Raw genomic sequence first — 16,058 nt, 5'->3', positions numbered from 1 at the left:
CCTTCTCTCTCTGCCCCTCGTCCCCACACGTGCACACACTTTCTCTCTCTCTCTCTCAAAATAAATAAACTTAAAAAAAAAGAATGCATTTTTAGAGCATATTAAGTAGAAAATGTTGTAAGATCTCAAAGTGGAAATATCCAGTGGATAAGAGGATATACGGGTCTAGAGTTAAGGACAGAGGTTAGGCTAGAGCTATCTGGGAAAATATGGGAGTTATCTGCATATATACAGTATTCAAAGGCAGGACAATGAATGAGATCAAGCAGAAAGAGAGTATGATGTAAGAGGAGGAGAGGATCTTACCCTTGAGGAATTTCAACATTTAAAATCAAGATAGGGGTTGGGGCGCCTGGGTGGCGCAGTCGGTTAAGCATCCGACTTCAGCCAGGTCACGATCTCGCGGTCCGGGAGTTCGAGCCCCGCGTCGGGCTCTGGGCTGATGGCTCAGAGCCTGGAGCCTGTTTCCGATTCTGTGTCTCCCTCTCTCTCTGCCCCTCCCCCGTTCATGCTCTGTCTCTCTCTGTCCCAAAAATAAATAAAAACGTTGAAAAAAAATTTAAAAAAAATAAAATAAAATAAAATAAAATCAAGATAGGGGCACCTGAGTGGCTCAGTCAGTCAAGCATCAGACTCTTGATTTTGACTCAGGTCATGATCTCACAGTTGGTGAGATCGACCTCCGCAGAGGGCTCTAGCTGACAACAAGGAGCCTCCTTGAGATTCTCTCTCTCCCTCCCTCTCTTTGCACCTCCCCAACTCATGCATGTGCACATGTGCATGCACATGCTTTCTCTGAAAATAAACTTTAAAATCAAAATAGAAAAAAGGCAACAAATAAACTAAGGAATGATCAGAGGTAGGAGGCAAAGAAAGTTATATCACAGAAGGCAAAAGAATATCTTTTTAAAGGCTTTTATAAGTTTATGTATTTTGAGTGAGACAAAATACATGTATCATGTATTTTGAGTGAGAGACAGAGAGAGACCACGTGTGCGCATGCTTATACACACACACACACACACACACACACACACACACACACACACGAGTGGGGGAGGGGCAGAGAGGAAGACAGAAAATCCCAAACAGGCTCCCATGCTCAGCTCAGTGTGGAGCCTGATGCGGGGCTCCATCCCACAACTGTGAGATGATGACCTGAGCCGAAATCAAGAGTTAGTTGCTTAAATGAATGAGCCACCCAGGTGCCCTGGCAAAGGAATATTTTAAAGAGAGAGTAATCAAAAAGGCAAATATACAGAGAGGTTCAGTAAGTTGACGATGAAAAGGAAATTCCATGGCTGTTAATATCACAAAAACAAAGACATCCAGGCATTAAGATCCCCTTGTTGAAAGCACACACTGATACCTATAAAGTGATCATGCAAAACAAACAAAGATAAACCTGAATCTGAATTACCCTCCAAATACTAAATTACACATAATATTATATAGGACCAAGGAGCTTGTTAAAGCATAACAGGGAAATGCAAAATCCAGACAGTAGGAAACTCTACAGAACAATGTGGTTTCTTCAACAAATAAGCTGAAAGGGGTTAAAAAAGAGATTGAGAGGGACCTTAGAGAGTAAAAGACAGAAAAGACCTATCAACAAATCTCTCAAAGTAGCCCTCATTTGGATTCTGCTTCCAACTGTTAAAGAAGAAAAAAAGTATGACATTTGAATCACAACTGAGTATTTTTATGATAGTAAGGGATTACTGGGTATTTGTATGCCACCATGGTTTTTGGTTTTTGGTTTTTTTTTTTAAGTAGATTTGGCACAATAGGGGTTATTATGGGTCTTAGTAAGTGTGGTTGTGATGCGGTGGTGAGGGTAGAAGTAGACTGGAGTAAGCTTTCAAGTAAATAGGAGGTAAGGCACTGGAAACAGAAGCTGTAAACAGCTATTTAAAGAAAACTGGCTTTGAAGGAGAACAAAGACAGGGTTTAGCTGCAGGCTGACATGAGATTTCAGGAGCACTTTTATTTGGTAGGGAAGGGGGAAATTGTTTTCATTTAAATAGAACATCTGAATGCTGCTTATAACTCAGCAGAAAGCAAAATGTAAAGATTCAGTGAAGTGAGGTTTCTAAGAGAGGACCATAGGAAGGAATCTAAAAGTATGTGAAGGAGAATCACTTCCTTCATTGTAAAGGAAGGCGCAAAGGCAAAAATGGGTGCAAATCCAAGTAGATCCTTAGATTCAGTAGTAGGAATATGAAATTTCTATTTTATGTGTGATACAGGAAGCAAAGTGAGGTAGGAGGATGGGGGTGGGTGGGGAGGAGAAACCCAGGGGAAAACATGGCAGGTGGAGAGTGAAGGGAGAACTGAAGATAACCCTGAAGAAAAGCAGCTATTTTCAGAGCTAAAAAACAGGGGTAAAAAAACAAAAAACAAAAAACAATTTTTTGGAAATGGGAAATGAGTCCACTGAATAGACCAACTCCTGAAGAAATCATTAAAAGAAGACTGTGGCGGTATTTTCAGCTTGCAAATATTAAGTCCTGTCAAGAGCACATTAGGTCTTTATATCCCTTTACCCAGTAATCCTACCTATGGGAATTTATTCCAAAAAAAAATATTTTATTTTTTTTAATGTTTATTTATTTGTTTGAGACAGAGAGAGACAGAGCATGAATGGGGGAGGGGCAGAGAGAGAGGGAGACACAGGATCGGAAGCAGGCTCCAGGCTCTCAGCCATCAGCCCAGAGCCTGACGCGGGGCTCGAACTCACGAACCGTGAGATCGTGACCTGAGCTGAAGTCGGACGCTCAACCGACTGAGCCACCCAGGCGCCCCCCCAAAAAAAATATTTTAAAGGAGAAAGCTATATGTAGTGTTACAGATAAAATTACAGTGTGATTTACAACATGAAAAGAAAACCTAAGTGATTATGAGTTTTATGTGTCAATTTGGCTACACTATAGTACCCAGTTACTTGATTAAATCTAACTACTAATCTAGGTATTGCTGTGAAGGTATTCTGTAGATGTATTAAACATCTACAGTCAGTTGACATTAAATAAAGGAGATCGTGCTTCCTAATCTAAGGGTAGGCTTCATCCAATCAGTTGAAAGGCCTCAAGAGCAAAACTGAGGTTTCCTGGAGAAAAAAGAATTCTACTGGTTCTATTTCTCTGGTAGAACACTGACTGACACAATGATTTTAGGCAAATCATGGAATATCAGGTAATAATTTTATAGTGAGCACTAAGAAATTACATGGGGAAATGTTTATAGATCAAGGAAAAAGGGGGGCACCTGGCTGGCTCAGTCGGTAGAGCATCGGACTGTTGATCCCAGGGTCATGTAGTCTACTTAAAAAACAACAACAACAACAAAAACCCATAAACAACAAACTGAGGTCTACATTGTGATTACAACTATGTAAATGTGTATGTTTACATGTAAGAAAAAAGGAAACAAAAGTGGTTATTCATGAGAATAATGGAATCCTGGCTAAATTTTAAACATACGAATAGTGTTACAAAATAGTTTGTGAAATAGAGCTCTGTTATTTTTTAAAAACTTTTTAAGTTTTTTAAAATGTTTATTTTTGAAAGAGAGAGAGAGAGTACACATGCTATGAGCGGTGCCAGGCGAGCAGAGAAAGAGGGAAACAGAGGATCCGAAGCAGGCTCTGTGCTATCAGTGCGCAGGTCTGGCACTCACAAACCATGAGATCATGATCTGAGCCGAAGTCGGACGCTTAACTGAGCCGACTGAGTCCGACTGAGCCACCCAGGTGCCCTTGTTATTTTTAATGGAAGAAAGTTAGTAACGTTATTGTTAAGCCTTATTAAAACTACATAACACTTTAAAGAAACTCCTGATAATCTAAAAGGAAACTGCCAATTTTGAAATGTCGCCTTGGATAGTACTAATAAGAATGGACCCTCTGGAAGGCAAATATACTTACAAAGGCCTCAATCCAATGCCATTTTTCAGTAACATAGAATTCTTCAACTCAAATGAAATGAAGTCCCAGAATGGCAAAGTAGGCAGTGATCAGTTTGATCAGCTTAAGAATTTTCCCACATCCTTAACCAGCTAGCATCAGGGCATGCATTCAACTTTGACTCAGATCAGAGATGTTTGTACTGAGCAGCTAAATATTTAGCACTCCAGGGTTCTTCTTTCCTTCCCTCTCCAACACCAGGCACTGAAAGGATTCTTGTATGCTTGTTGAACTTGAGAAACAAACAAATGCTCTAGTAAAGAAGTCATGACTCGGTTTGATGTTGGCTCCACGTTCATTCTTTCAATCAAAAAATATTCATTAAGTGGCTACTATATGCTAGGAACTGTGAATACAATGGTGAGCAAGAAAAGATAATTTTTATTTTAAAGAAAAGGGTGCCATTTTAAAACTTATTCTCTTTAGGGTGCCATGCCTTAAAAAGAAATAATTCTCTGGAGCTTAAGGTCTAGTAGGACAGATAGATATTAATCAAATAATGCCACCGTGTAGTGGGTAAGAGTATAGTTCTATGTAAACAAATAATGATACAAATGCTAAAATGTTTAAGGATGAAGTGCACTGGCATCTGAAACTTATTTGGAATTGCTTCAAAATAAGATGGATTGATGAATGGATTAAGGGATGGATAGATAATCAAATACAGCAAAACATTACAGAATCTAAATGAGTATATGGGTGCTCACTGCACATACTTCCCTCTTGATATTTTATTATAATTTTTAAACATACAAAAAAGTTGAAAGAAGTATACTATCAAATAGTTTCAAGAGTAAGCCTACAGGAAGGATTTTTTTTTTAATGAAAATTTCAATCTTTGACCAAGAGTTCTACTTAGATATTATAGATACCAAGAGGTAGTCTAAAAACCACTTACATTAATCAATTTATCCATCAGTACTTATTTGCTTGTTTGTTTTAGCGGACAGCGATAGAGAACACTCTAAACTCAAAATACTATGCCAAAAGTGCTGGCACTATACAGGTGGAGAGTGGCCCTCAGGCACTAATTGTCTCTGTCTATAAAATCAGATTTAATAATCCCTTCTCAGTCTCTTGGGATTAAACAGGATATCGCATAGGGTAGCAATTTGAAAGATCTCTTCCTATCACCCCAACTCTATCAAGTACCATTCACTCTTGTTCCATGTGCACCAGTCATAATGGCTTTTTTTTTTTTTAGTTCCTATGTTGAACTTAAACCAGTGCTAATAGAAATATAATACAAGCCATTAACGTGAGCCACATATGTAATCTTAATTTTTCTAGTTGCTATGTTTTTAAAAGCTAGCAAAACAGGTGAAATTAATTTGAAAATCTATTTTAACCCAATTAATCTAAAATACTAACATTTTATTATATAACAAATAGTGAGTTGTATTCTTTTTTCAGTACTAAATCTTCAAAATCTGGTATGTATTTCATACCTACAGCACATCTGTATTTGAACCAGCCACATTTCAAGTGTTCAGTAGCCATACTCTCTAGTAGTTAACATCTTGAGCATCATAGCTCTAAACTTTTACCTACTTTCAGGGTCTTTGTGCATTTAAAATGTTCCCTCTGCCTGATATGCTCTACATCTGGTTCTCCGAATGGCTAATAACTACTTATCTTGTATATCTCAGTTTAAAAGCATCATCTCCTCATTGAAGCCTTCCCCTTCATCACTCCAAAATTCTCTACGTTAGTCCTTTATCTCTTTTGTAGGACTTACCAAAACCTGCAACTATTTATTTGTATGTTTAATGCTTTTCTCTGTATTCCCCTCTGGAATGTAAGCTTTATAAGAGTAATGAGAAGGATCATTTCTATATTATTTATGATTGTACCCCAAGTATTAATCACAAGGCTTGGCACATAGGAAGCAACCAATAAATATTTGTAGACCAATGTAGGAATTGATAAATAGATACACTGTAGAGACATACTGAGTTTTTATGCACGTGAAAGTGTGTGTGTTTTGCCCCTACTCTACAAGCCCACAAATAAGAATACGTTCAGCAGCCATTCCCAACTAGCCTGGGACAGAATTGTCAAGACAATTCTCTGACAAGAGTTAGTGGGTAGAAACAACATGATTTTGGGAAAGAGAACAAGCTGTAAATAGCTTTACCATTCTCTAAAGAACTAGGAATTTTTTAGAAATCAAGAGAAAATGAAGGAAGTGCCACTGTAAGCAACACCCAAATGATCAGGAGCCAACACTAGATTTGGAGATTGCAAACTTCCAAACTCATGGCCATGTTATCATAGATAAGCACATACCTTCTTTCCACCTGTAAAAATAAGATGCCTTAAAGATAGAATGAAATGAGATTGTATATGAAAGTGTTTTGAAAATAGTAATATCTAAATACATATAAATTGTCTCTAGGCTGCTCAGAAAATTTGGAGTTTCAAAGGTCTATCATTATGAATTCTTCTCCTTTGCTTATCTGGTTTCTTGTTTCAAGTTACTTTGCAGATTTGGGGCACCTGGGTGGCTCAGTCGGTTAAGCGTCCAACTTCGGCTCAGGTCATGATCTCGCGGTCTGTGAGTTCGAGCCCCGCATCGGGCTCTGTTGCTGACAGCTCAGAGCCTGGAGCCTGTTTCAGATTCTGTGACTCCCTCTCTCTCTGACCCTCCCCCGTTCATGCTCTGTCTCTCTCTGTCTCAAAAATAAACAAACGTTAAAAAAAATTTTTTAAGTTACTTTGCAAATTATATATAGATAACTTTTTTTTTAATGTTCATTTATTTTGAGAGAGGGAGAAAGGGAGGGACAGAGAGAGAGGGAGAGAGAGAATCCCAAGCAGAGCCAGATGCAGGGCTCGATCCCACAAACTATGAGATCATGACCTGAGCCAAAATCAAGAGTCAGACACTTAACTGACTGAGCCACCCAGGCACACCAATAATTTCTTAAACTAATCAAGCAAAATCTATCCTGATAACAAATAAAAATCTGACTCAGGACTGATCAGATGACTCCAAATGGGAAAATAATCTTAAATGGAAGAAAACGTTATAAAATAGTAATTCTCCAACAGGTGTTGGGGAGGGGGGTGGTGGCTAAAAGTCCTTCCATTATACGAGGTCCTTCTGCAGCCATTCCCCACCATTGAGAATTGTTTCCATACTAAAACACTGTCACTGATGGATTATGTCTTAGAGTATTACAGAAGAAAAGTGAGGACAGAGGAGAAAGAGTAAAGGTAAAAAAAATCACTGTCATACAATATTTGAGCTGGGGAAGTTAGCCTAAGATTTAATGCATCTATAAAACAGCTCAGGAAAACTGAGGCTCTGCGTGGTTAAGTGACTTGCCATGGTCATAGAGTAATAATCATAAAAATGTCTCCAAATCCCAGTTTGATCTATCTGCTCCTAAATTTTCTCATCTGTAAAATGAGTATAAAACAGCATTTCTCTTATAGGATTATTTTGAAGAGTAAAGTAAAAATCAAATGTAAAGTGTTTGGTACCTTGAAAGTCCTTGGTGAGAGGTCAGTTGTAATGAGGCTGTTGATGTTCATACGTTCCTGATCTCATTTATCCCCAGTGAACAATGAGGCTGGGGGAAGCAGGTGGCTGGGAAGCAGGGAGATCACCAACCCAAACTCATGTTTTAAGAAGATTAAAAGAAAATAAATGATATTACTGGTTACATTTCCACAATAAAACTGACAGGTTTGTTGGTTTGGGTTTTTTTGTTTTTTGGTTTTTTTTTTTGGTTTTCTGGGTTTTTTTCATTTATTCTTCTGTATTCTGGAGTCAAAAGGACCTGGCTTCAAATCATAGCTGTGATGCTGTACAGTCCAGGCAATCCAGTTAACCTCTGTTTCCTATTCTATAAAATGGAGATAAAACAATTACAGTCCTAGCTAGCTAATCCACATACTTGTTGAAAGAATAAAGTGAAATAATATTAGTGACAATACTTTATACACTACACAAGAGGCCCTTCATCATCTAGGCCTTGTCTTTCTCTCTGCTTTTATGGCTCCCTACCTTGCACCCCATCCTGTAAATGTACTAAAATATTTAGGGATACCCAAACATACTCTCAAGACTTCTAACACTCACACTGCTCTCTTTCAAGAAGGTTGTTCCTCTCTCCTCTCTTCCTACTCCTCCCCAACTGTGCTTGGTTAACCCCTGTTCATCTCTCAGAACACAACTTAGCTGTCACTTCCATTCAGAAGCTTGCCAGGCATGGGGCACCTGGGTGGCTCAGTCAGTTAAGATTCTGACTTCTGATTTCGGCTGGGTCACGATCTCATGGCTCATGAGTTCAAGCCCCACATCAAGCTCTACGCTGACAGAATTGAATCTGCTTAAGATTCTGTGTCTCTCTCTCTCTGCCCCTCCCCTGCTCACACCTCTACTCCCTCTCTCTCTCAAAAATAAACATTAAAAAAAAGAAGAAGAAGAAGAAGAAGCCTTGCCAGGCCACCCCCATTTCAGGTAGAGAAGATGTCTTTCCTCTGTCTTCACATAGCATATGTCTCCACATGCCATTTTTGTCTCAATATAATTATCTATGGACATGTCTGTTTCTCAACTATAAACTTAAGGGTAGGGACCAGGTATTATTCATCTACTCCTTCAGAGCCCCTGACAATGCCTTGATGCTCAATATGTGTCTAGCAAATGAACCTTAAATAACAATTAAAACATTAATTTTCATATAAGAGTTACCAAAGACTTTATACAAAATATTACAATATAAAGCAATACTTCTCAACCTTGGCTGCATATCAGAATCACCTTAAACCTTCAAAAATAGAGATTCCAAGAGATTTTAATTAAGCAGACTTTAGAGCCCAGGCAACTGTTTTGTTTGGTTTTTTTTTTTTTTTTACATCTTCACAAGTATTTCAAATGAATAACCAAAATTAAAAACCACTGCTATAAATCATTGAGGTCAATAAGTTACAACAATTCTACCTAACACCCTACAATTCATTTTTACATAATTATTTTTTTAACCCAGTATACCTAAGATACAGTGTTATATTAGCTTCAGGTGTACAACATTCATTTTCACATGTATTATTAACTGAGTTTTCACAACTCTGTGAGTTAGGTATTATTTCTATTTTCCAAACTAAGAAACATATTTAAATAAATGTCCAAATAAGTCTTTGCCTAACTTCAAATTTAGTGCTCTCCCTCCTACATCTATCTCCTTCCCTAGAAAGCAATAATATTGCAGCAACATACAAAGTACATGGAGACAAGGGTTCAAATGAAAAAGACATTAATCCCAGCTTTGAGGGAATCAGTGAGAGAATAAGGAAAACTGGGCCTTGAAGATACAGGCAGGGAGATGAAGGTAGAAGTCATATATATTGTGTCACTGTCATTTGTCACCTCAAAAGATTCAAACAGCAGATTCTGTAAAGGAGAAAAATGTTCTTGCCAGCCTCACTTGGTACTTACACAGTCTGAAAGGGACATGAGAGAGGGCTGAAAGTAGAAAATGGAATAAGAAAGTCCCATAAATAAGAATGAACTTCCCAATGCTGCATGCAGATTACCTCACCCTGACTCCATGAATAAGGGCCAAGATATAAGGGGCTTGTTATAACTAAAACTTAAATCAATTTTAGGGAATTAATACCAAACAAAATCGTATTAATGAGGGATCAATGAACTTCTGGTTCCCTCTAGACTTACACATTATTGTCAGAGAGGGGATAATCTGGAGGATCCTAGCATGTAGATCATTTCCCCCATCTCAAAGACTGGGAGGATAGAGTGGTGGAAGAAGTTACTTGTGAAAGATAAAGCTTAATGCAGGAGCAGAAAAATGTATGACATTATGTTAATAAACTTATGATGGCAAAGGGAAATGAATATTCAGACACAGGTGACACAGAATGCTGGATAAAGTCCTAATTTCTCAGCTTCAGTAGGGAAGCGTTATCTTATAAGTCTGCAATATCATGAATATCTGACAGTTTTACCAGCAATTTTTTTTTTTGTGGTTCATACCGTGGACTTCAGTCAGGATTTTCTTAGAAGGAAAAGGCTAAAGAGAGTAAGAAGCAATCTACAAGGATATTTCTAGTGCTCCAAAGTTTAGTTTGACAGAATTTAAAAGGCAATATGATACAGTGGCAAAAGTGAAGTATTGCAATGAGATTCAAAAAATGTAGTTTTAAATCAGTATTTACTCATTTGCTAATGATGTGCCTTTGAGCAAATCAAGACTTCTATAATCCAGTCTCCTAACTCATAAAATGGAAATACCTACCTCACAGGGCTGTTGTGAAGACTAAACAAAAAACACCAAGCAAAAATGTTCTTTTTTTCTCTGTATGAATGATAAATGTAAATGCATGTAAATCTGTCTTCACCAATCTTTCTATGCACAAAAAAAGAGAGCAAGCTAAATGAAGAAAAAATTTATTTTAACTCTCACAGCAATATACTTGCAAAATGTTCCTATATCCTCTATACAGAAAAATTAAAGCAGCCTGGGTAATGAACATAACACATAATTGCTGGCATTAGGTGAATATGAACTGAAACAGAGGTCTACCACTTACTTTCAGCAAAACCTTGAACAAATTCCCTTTGCCAGTTTGAGCCTCAAGCTCTTTATCCATTAAACAGAGATACTAGCAATCATCGTATATTATTACATTATTTTGAAGATTGCAGAAAACAACTCACATAATGTCTGATACATAACAGGTATTCAATAAGGTTTATCACCACCTGATAACTGCTAACAAACTATACTTTCCAAAGGTTCCTTTATAATCAATATTGTATTTAGTTGCTTCGTACCCTTGTAAGCTACCCGTAGCAACTGTTACTATCCCCATTTTACAGCTGGACAAAAGGTACACAAATAAAACTACTTCCATAAGATCATGCAGTAATAAGACACTAAGGTTGCCTGACCATTCCTCCCACTCCAAATTACAACATTAATCCTTAGGAATTAAAATGATATCTATGAAATAGAACATGCTTTCGAAAACCTTCAACTTCTCTCTTTACAAAAAAAAAAAAAAAAAAAGGTTTTTCCCCTACTTTCTGGTTATGGTTTAGAAAGATAAAAAAGGGGGCAAGGGGCACCTGGGTAGCTCAATCGGTTAAGTGTCCGACTCCTGATTTCAGCTCAGGTCATGATCTCACAGTTCATGTGAGACTGAGCCCTGCACTGGGCTCTGTGCTAAGATACTGACATTGCACGGCCTGTTTGGGATTCTCTCTCTCCCTTTCTCTGACCCCTCCTCTGCTCTCTCTCTCTCAATATAAATAAACTTTCAAAAAGGGAGGGAGGGGAGAAAAATTCATTATAACCAGCAACAACACAATTAAGAATTGTCTCAATTAGCAACTACTGATTCCACCTTAATTTTTGTTTTTGTTTTCCCCAACAAAGCCATCGATCTCTTAATCAAGATATTTTTAAAAGTCTGCTTATCAAAATGACACTTGTTTGATAAACTATTCCTAAACTGATAAAAAAAAATTAGAAAGACAGCTTTCTCCCATCTTCCAAAGTACACATCACTTTTTTACCCCTCTACTTTATCCCTTCATTTCAGCTCTTATCATACCATGTTGTAGTATCTTTAACACCTTGAGGACTTGAACCGCATCCTATGTGTACCTGAACATCCTGTCCCAACAAGGGGCCTTGCACATGGTAGAGAAAGTCTCAATAATTGTTTATAAATAAACGGATGAGCAAATGAAGCCAATCTCTCAGAGGTAAGTTAGGAAAGGAGAAAACTGGATATGGTATCTTAGGGCTAATAGGAAAGTGAAAGAAACAAAATATTTTAAGAGCTTCATAAGGAAGAGAAACCTTTGTGTGGAGTCAAACAGGCCCTTGTATGGCTTTAAGTATCTCTAGAAAAAGACAAAAACCACAGAAGATCCGGAAGAGACAGTTTGAAATCCAAAAACTCAAAAGTTAGGGTGCTTATTTAGATTTGCAAAACCAAGTTGAAAATTCCCAAGAAATAATCCTAGCCTAAGATATTTTGACAGCAGTTTTCAGGTCTTGGCTAAAAGAACGATAGCTGAAAAAACTGCAGGCTTTGGTGGAGAAAGACAGATGTAAAAGGGAAGGGAAGATAAGCTCAGTCTAAAATAAATCCCCAAAAATGCTAGAATCCCACTTGGATTTGCATATTAGCTTTGGTTCCTCTTCATTCTGAGAACTATTCTTTAATAAAACCCCAATGTCGCAGCTGGCGATATATAGGAGTAAATCATCTTATGATTCTCATTTAACAAAAACTGAAAGCCTGCTATATGCAGCCACTACTCTAGGCAATGGGAATAAAGTAGCAGGAAAAAAAAAACAGACAAAACACTCTCAGGAAGCTTTCCATCTAGTGGCAAAAGACACAAGACAGACAGATGGGATGGGATGGGATGGGATGGGATGGGATGGGATGGGATGGGATGGGATGGGATGGGATGGGATGGGATAGGACAGGATAGGATGGATTGGGATGGAATGTCAGGCAGTAAGTGCTAAGGAAGAAAAAAGAAGGGAGTGGGGGAAGAGAGGGAAGGGAAGAGTGTGAGGGAGCTGGCAAGGAGACGTCTTATCAAAAGCAGATCTTTTAACTCAGTAGTTTTCAAACTTTATCAAGTGTCAGAATTGCCCAGGGGACTTGTTAAAGCAGAGGTGGGGGGGGGGCGCAACTCCACAGTTTTTCATTTGTAGATCCTGGGATGGGAAAAGTAATTTGCCATTCTATAAAATTCCCAGATTATGTTGATGCTGTTCATGTAGGAACCACACTTGGAGCTAATTGTTGTAACCCAGAAGATTAAGAAGCCTCTATCCCATTGGTCTTGATTTGCTTCTTCATACATCCATTCATTTCAAAAACATATTCAGAGCCAGGAACTTTGCTAGGCACTAAAATTAAACAGATCCTACCCTCAAGAAATTCACAGATTTACGGGGGGGGGGGGGAACTCAAATAATTGCAATAGAGTACTATAGAGAGCTATAAGGGTGGTATGTACATGAGCCAGAGATTGGAAGAGCAACCAATTCCATGGAAGTAATAGGAGGAATGACTACTGGACTGCTTCCCAGAGGTCCAACAAGCACTTCTCCACAGGCAGGTAGTGGGTGGGAGGCCAGCATTTCCATTGGAAAGAATAGCACCAGGGAAAAGCAGAAATGAGAAAGAGTATGGCAGGGAAGCTATAGAAAGTGAATCTGCAGAGGTAAGCAGTAATCTGATCTTTGAGAGTTTCTTATTCATGTTAAAGAGTTTGTCTTTAGACAATGACTAGTCGGGAGGGAGGGAGACATGATGTGATCTGGTTTAATTTTACAAAGGTCTCTCCGGATACAGAGCGCCCTTCTTTCACAAGGCACTGCCTTCTCCAAGCCTAGCAAAGGGCCCCTAACAGGAGCTTAGTAAATGTATATTTAACTGAACTGAACAAACTTTCTGTCAAGTGCTGTCTTATGAATGAGAGGCAGGTCACCACCTTCCCCACAAGACTCACTTTGGCCTGGACAAGACTTGTAAAACAGGTCCTGCAGCCTCAATTATTGCACACTACTTCTTGTACAACTGGAGCCCCCCAGAGATTATTAGGGCAGGCCTTCCTTGTTTACATGTGTACCTCACCTGCTAGACTTTGAGCTCTTTGAAATCAGGGAATGTCTTAATAGAATCTGAATCCCCATAGTCCTAGCAGAAGACCCAAAACATAGGAGCTCTCCAGACTCCAGTAATGTTGGGTAAATGAATGCCTGAGTAAGCAAATTTACCAGATAAACCCATGAGCTCATACAGGTAAGGATATGGATAAGCCTCAGGGAATGTTTCAGGGTCCATGTTCCCAAAACCCTTTTTGACAAATAGAGTTTCCAGTCGAGTGAGGTGCACCCGATATAGGATTTCCCAAATAGGAACAAAAAAATTGTTACAAGTGACATAAAAATCCTGCTGGGCCTCTGGGGATCCCAAAGAGAAGTCAATTTTGCCTGAGAGGAGTTTGAGGATGGAGGCTAGCAAAGACCTGGGGGATGAGGCATGTGGCAGGATTATTCAGTAGACTCTTCAAAGCTGAGTAGGTGCTTGATACCTGCCGATTTCTAGGGCATAAAAGCAAAGTCCTGGAATTTTCAGGCTGGAAGTGAACTGCTCAAGGTCACTAAGGTGAAGTCACAAGGTAAGGCCAATGAGGCATCTGTATATTGTTGATTCCTGTTTTCTCCTAACAAAGGCACAGCAAGGCAAAACTACAGCTTTTTCTCAGAAACAAGTTTTAAAACATGGGCTACAGTAATGAATTTGAATTTTTACTGGTAACCATAGTACCAACCCTTCCCTTCACCTTTCAGTACTGGGAAAAAAGCAGAAGACAGTTATCAAAGAGGTTTCACAAACAACAAGCACTTTGCTCCCGACACCCACAAATACCCAAAACTTCTTACGTATTTTTCCAAAATACTCGCAGCAATATTTGCTGCTTAAACATTCAAGACAGTAAAAGCCATAACAATCATGTCTTTCGAAATGGAATATTAAGCGTAAAGTAACCGTAGGTCTCCTTTCCTTGTTTGTTTTTAACTCCACAAGTTAAGAGTATTCCCGGGGTGGGGGAGGGGCTGCCCAAGTCAAGCTCCATCCAGCCGTATTTTTCAAGGAGGTGAACCCTAGAGGTGATTGCCCCGGCCTGGACAGGAGGGAGTTTTTTCCGTGCAGAATGAATCGGACGCCGCTCGGCTAGGCTTCCCGGTGGCCCGCCACGGTTAGCGCCGAAGGACCGCAAAGTTAGCAAGGGAGGCGGCTCCGAGCCCCGGACCTGTCGGGTCTCCGGGCCCCTCCCCCGCCCCGGACCTCCCCCGGGTCCCCAGCGTCTGAGAGCTGCAGCCTCGCCGGGGAGTGCACGGGGGGCCTTTGTTGGTACGCCGAGGGCCGCCGGCCACGCCGGGCGGCGCCCCGCCCCACCTTACCTGGCGCCCCCGCCCGCACGCCCGGCCCGGCCGCGGGGAATGAATGGGCCCCGGCCCTGACCCCGCGCCGCCCCCACCCTCGCGCCCCAGCCCGGCAGCCTGCGACGCCAGCGGGGCCGCGCGCGAGGCCGGCTCTCACCTTCCGCGCTCGCTCGGCTCGACTCCGCTCCTCCTCCTCCTCCTCCACCCTGGTGGCGGCGGCCGAGCCGGGGAGTGAGCGCGCGAGTGTGCGCGAGGGGCCGCTTCACTTTCTCCCTCCCGCCGCCGCCGCCGCGCGCTCGGCGCCTCCCCCACCCTGCTCGAGCCGGGGAGTCCCCTCAGGACGGGGGCGGGGGGCGGGGGTCAGCGACCGTGAGAGGGCTGGAGGCAGGCGACGCGGGAGTAGGGGGTGCTGTGAGGGGCGGGAATGTGAGGGGACTCGGGCGGCCTCTGGGGAATGAGGTGCGGAGTTGTTTGAGGGGATCTTGAGAGCACGGGGCTCCGTGAAAGAGGGGGTTAAGACTCTGAGGGGAAAGCGTCGGTGAAGTAGGACGGCAGAGCCGGTGAGGGCGACAGCGGGGAGGCGCGCGGGACGAACGTAGTGGAGGGGACGTGGGGAAAAAGCCGGGAGGGGGCGTCTACAGTGCCGCCGGTACCTAGGGCTCCAGCTGCAGCCACAGCCCGGCCGCCTCCCCCGCCCGCAGCCGCGCTATTGTACGCCGCCCGGCCAGGCCAGACCGCCTCTCCCACGGGCCCCCGCCCCCTCCCCCGCGAGGCAGCGGCGCCAGCCGAGCCAGGCCCGCCCCGCCTCCCGCAGGTGGGAGGGGGCGGGGAGAACAGGCGCGACCCACGTGAACGAGGCCAACCCGGCCTGGGGGGGGAGGGGTGAGCGCCTGGGATGACGTCATCGGCGCATGACGCCAGAGGCTGGGGAATCACCCGGCTGTTGCGTGATGTCATTGCGCCGGCATCTCTCCTCTCCCCTTTGACCCTCTTGCGGCTGCAGACTCTGCGCTGCCTTTCTCCAGGAAGGTTTTGTGATGATTTCTGGGGGCATTAATGGTGTAGTAGTCTAGGGTCGAAAAAGACAACTGACCCCCTGATCTTGTGGTCCTTCTCTTCAAGTTAAAAAGCACCGCTGC

At 41.6% G+C, this 16,058-nt stretch overlaps 1 protein-coding gene across 1 annotated transcript in view; it reads right to left on the bottom strand.

Moving 5' to 3' along the window:
- Positions 1–15,201, bottom strand: part of PAK1 (p21 (RAC1) activated kinase 1) — a 158,022-nt gene extending 142,821 nt beyond the window's left edge. Inside the window, exon 1 of the mRNA XM_047070105.1 lies at positions 15,077–15,201. The gene's annotated coding sequence lies outside the window, so the exon portion shown is untranslated. The remainder of the gene's footprint in view (positions 1–15,076) is intronic.
- Between the last annotated feature and the right edge of the window lie 857 nt (positions 15,202–16,058).

The sequence above is a fragment of the Lynx rufus genome, unplaced genomic scaffold (assembly GCF_022079265.1).
Source record: "Lynx rufus isolate CCGP_SWC_20201006 ecotype Redwood Valley unplaced genomic scaffold, mLynRuf1.p SCAF_9, whole genome shotgun sequence".
Classification (NCBI taxonomy): domain Eukaryota; kingdom Metazoa; phylum Chordata; class Mammalia; order Carnivora; family Felidae; genus Lynx; species Lynx rufus.
The sequence above is the reverse complement of the archived record's forward strand: the minus strand, read 5'-3'. Positions and strand labels throughout refer to the sequence as shown.